This window comes from Cariama cristata, unplaced genomic scaffold (assembly GCF_000690535.1).
Source record: "Cariama cristata isolate BGI_N322 unplaced genomic scaffold, ASM69053v1 scaffold46533, whole genome shotgun sequence".
In the NCBI taxonomy this organism is placed as follows: domain Eukaryota; kingdom Metazoa; phylum Chordata; class Aves; order Cariamiformes; family Cariamidae; genus Cariama; species Cariama cristata.
The window spans coordinates 1-4,014 of record NW_009609874.1 but is presented as its reverse complement, the minus strand read 5'-3'; the positions used below and the strand labels follow the sequence as shown (position 1 = coordinate 4,014).

The window sequence follows — 4,014 nt, the reverse complement described above, 5'->3', positions numbered from 1 at the left end:
TCCCTGCTCATTGCAGGGGGGTTGGAGTAGATGACCTTTAAAGGTCTCTTGGAACGAAAACTATTCTATCACTCTAAATGTGGCATACACATTGAAATAAGATTTTATGCTCTATATTAAAAAAATCTCTGTAGTAGAACTTAACCATATATCTCTTTCTTAAAAGTACAGTAGCATATATCAGCAACTGTAAGAATTATAGGATTATTTCTTAAAAATGATAAAGTAAGTGCTGACCGAAGCTTTTAATACTGAACATTCAGGAGTCATTTGTGATGCTACAAAGCGCTATTTGAAACACTGCAAAAGATATGTTTACTGCATGTATCATGTGCTGCAGAGTATAATTATATTCAAAGCAACGGGATCTTGCCATGGAATTCCCAGTAAATTCCACTGAATATATAGATTTAAATAAGTTGTCTCCAGTATGTTGGTGATATGCCACTTAAATCCATGCTGCTGAGCCTTATAAAAATTGTTCAAGCTAGTAATAAATTTGCTGACACTGCTAAATTTCCTATCACAGTTAATACAATAAACTGTAATTTTTCCCAGCAATCTGGATTGTTACTCAAAATGCTTGTTATAAGCCTACTCAGTGGTGAGGCAACTGATTTGCTGTATAAGAAAGCAGCAGCTGCCAGCCACACCTAGGGCATCAGCTCAGAAATCAGAGGTACTACAGGACACAGTTGTTTCACATAAAGACTACAGCAAGAATAACTAAGAAAGTGAAGCTTAGAGAAACATCAGCATTTGAAGACTACTCTTAAGTGTTAGGGTTTCATGAGGTGCACCTAGAACACTGGGGAAAGAAATTTTCATCTAATAAATAACTGCTTTCCTGTGCAAGTGGAGAATTTCAGCTGATAAAGTCTTTTGGAATAGGGTTAGTTGCCTTTTAGACTGCTGAGTGGTCCTGATGGTCTCAAGTTATACCATGGAGTGAACTTCCTCTGCACCACAGTGGCAAGAGTCAGGGCTACACAGAAAAGACCTTTTCAGAATTGTGAGTATATATTATATTATCTTAAATTAAAATTGTTTATCCTTTTGGAAGTTTTTGAGTTCTAGAATTTAAGCCATTTTTAAAAGACCATGCTATAGCACAGCCTCAAAGGAACATATACCCTAGCTTGACAAATCCATGTTTATAAGGAAAAAAATTTGAGTACAGTCCATCTACTGGAGGACAGATTTGTAATGCTTATCCCTATGTTCACCTAAGATATACAGTCACATTGAAGTCAACTCTGCAGGATGTCTGATTACACTACACAGTTTCTCTAGAGACAACACTCACATTAGGCAGAGTATTTTTAATTCCACATGAATTTTAAGACTTTTTGTTCATTTTTGGGGATTTGCGAGAAATAGGGGAGAGACAGCATGCACCAAATGTGGGCTGCCAGTTAGGCCAATGATCCATAGAGATAAGTATCTTTAATCAGCAGCCATAGTTTCCCCCAGCCAAATTGTTGTAATTCTCCTCTCCCCTCTAATAATCCTAGTCCCAAATAAAATCCATCCGACTAAAAGATTATTAGTTCCTAAGAAGATGTTTTAGAGAGACAATAATTATTTTCACAGAAAGCAAAGGAATAGAAATTCAGAAAAATCTCTCGGTCACCTACAATTATAGTTCTAACTTCTAGGAATCATAACTTTACTTACATATACAAGCAGCTGCAATCAACCTGACTGCATCATATGGTGGCTCACAATGAGGAAAAATTGGTTGAACAATATAGTTAGCAAACGTGATTGCTATCACTGCCTGAGTTGTTGGTTCAATAATTAGCAAGGAAGACCAGAGTCTGATGAAGGCCACGAAGGCACCAAATGCTTCCAGGATATAGGCATAACTGCCTCCAGATTTAACAATGGATGCTCCCAATTCAGCATAACACAAAGCTCCAAACAGCGAAAACATCCCACCAAGCGCCCAGATGACTAGAGAGAGTCCATAGGAAGCACTGTACATTAAAACACCTCTGGGTGACACAAATATCCCAGAGCCAATCATGTTCCCTACAATTAAAGAAACTCCATTTAGTAACGTGATTTCTTTTTTCATCTGCACTTTTTCCCTTGTCTCTTCCATATTGTCCATTTCAGCTTTTCCAATCTGAGTTCTGGATTTTTTATCACCACATATTCGCCAGGGGGCTGGCATCCTCAACTAACGTTACCTGAAAACAAGAGAGGAGAATATCTTTTGTAACACACATGGCATCAGAGACACGGGGAAGATAATTACCATACAAGGCATAAACGGTACAAAGAACAATTATTTTGCCTGCTTTTATCTTGCAGTCCAGGAACCACATACTACTGAATTTTCTTAAGTTTCACTGTTCTGTACCTTTTTAATGGATAAATGTGAGGCCACTGTCCTTGGTTATAGAACCTGAAGCTTTCATGAACTCTCAGTTCACTTTTATTATTTATCTTGAATTGTAATTCTATGTTATGTTATTGAAGTTATCTTAGGGAAGAAGGAGACACTGTACCCCTGGAAACATGTCCTAATACAGCTGGAGTGTCTCCCTAAATTTTGCTCTTATCCCAGGAAGAACTTTATTTCATTATTATTTGTTTCATCAAATCACATCCATCTGAAAATTATCTGCCGAGGAACAGAAGAGAAAAGAGAGAAAAAGATACTCAAAAACTCCAGCCTCAGGAGGTTAACGTTAATAGGAGGATAAAGAAAAGAGCTTTATCTGTTGCTAGAGATGAGATTGCTGCTGCAGGGAATAATGCAGCTTCTTTAGTTATTGACCTCACTTGGCTTCTGGGTAGAAGCCACTAGCATGCATAGGGATTGAGTTTTGAACACCCTGTCCCTGGAACACTTTTGTATAAGGGAGTCCAACAAAACACAACTGTACAAGCTTCCCACTCAGGTGCTCGCAGGGCAGGATCCAAGTACACCGGGAGCTAGAAAAAATGACATAATTGCATAGCTGTGTCGATAAATCAGCCTTGTGCACACATCGCACCTGTCTGGGGCTGAGGTCCTTGGGCATGGGGATGAGGAAGGGAAACGTAACAGCCGGGACTGCAGTGACTGCCTCAAGTCTTTGGTTCTGCTAACTCATAACGAAGCTTACTTAGAACAATGGAATTTTTTTGGTGCCTGTCTCAAAAGAAATTTATTTCTCCTTCCCTTCCCCCCTCCACACACACTCTAAAGCACTTCCAAAGAAAATTTCCTCAAAATCCTATGAGGTAAAGCCAAGTTCTCTGAGTAGAATAAAGCTCCTCCACGCAACACTGGCCAAAAACAATTGATCACAAATTTATGTTGTTAAAATATGGGTCAATGGCCAGTTTAAAACAACCTGCCCTTCCCAAACTTCCTGAAAGGTTTGCTTTCCTTTGTAAAGCATGTCTGTTTTAGCAGCCCCGAATAATTTATAATGATATGTGTTCTTTTCCATCTTTTTTTGGTGCAACTCAGTTTCCTAGTTGATCAAATAACTAATAAGGCCTGACGAGGTTTAAAGATTAAAAGATGTCAAACTCTATTTAAAGATTAAATGCTTTTCTCATCCCAATGGCACTTAGTCTAACCACGGGAGCACTGTGGAACACTGGAGTAAAGTTAAATATTAATTCCTGCCATAGGTGTCAAAGCGTGACCGCTGGGTCTCCCATCTTTTGCTGACCTTCTCTTCACACATGGGTGACTCCTTGTACTTCTCACTTTGTCCCTCTGAGAATAAAAAATGTCACCTTGGTCTGCGGGGAGGAATTTGAGGCACCCAATACACCAGTCATGTATCTTCCTTAAAATTCCTGATAAGCCTTCTCAGTTTCCTACTATTAACACAATTTTTCTGATTGTATGAAAGAAAGGAGGGAAAAGAAGTCACACTCCTCTCCCTGAAATACGAGCTAATGCTTCCACATCCTGGCTCTGTTTCTGCTTTCCATGGCTGTGTGAATGTCCTGGTTTTGGCTGGGATAGAGACAGATTTTCTGCTTAGTAGCTGGTACAGTGCT

At 39.1% G+C, this 4,014-nt stretch overlaps 1 pseudogene across 1 annotated transcript; it reads right to left on the bottom strand.

Moving 5' to 3' along the window:
- Nucleotides 1-1,669: 1,669 nt before the first annotated feature.
- On the bottom strand, nt 1,670-2,179 carry LOC104159676 (annotated as a pseudogene). Its single transcript, XR_696431.1, has one exon. The product of XR_696431.1 is annotated as a Y+L amino acid transporter 2 pseudogene (transcript).
- Between the last annotated feature and the right edge of the window lie 1,835 nt (nt 2,180-4,014).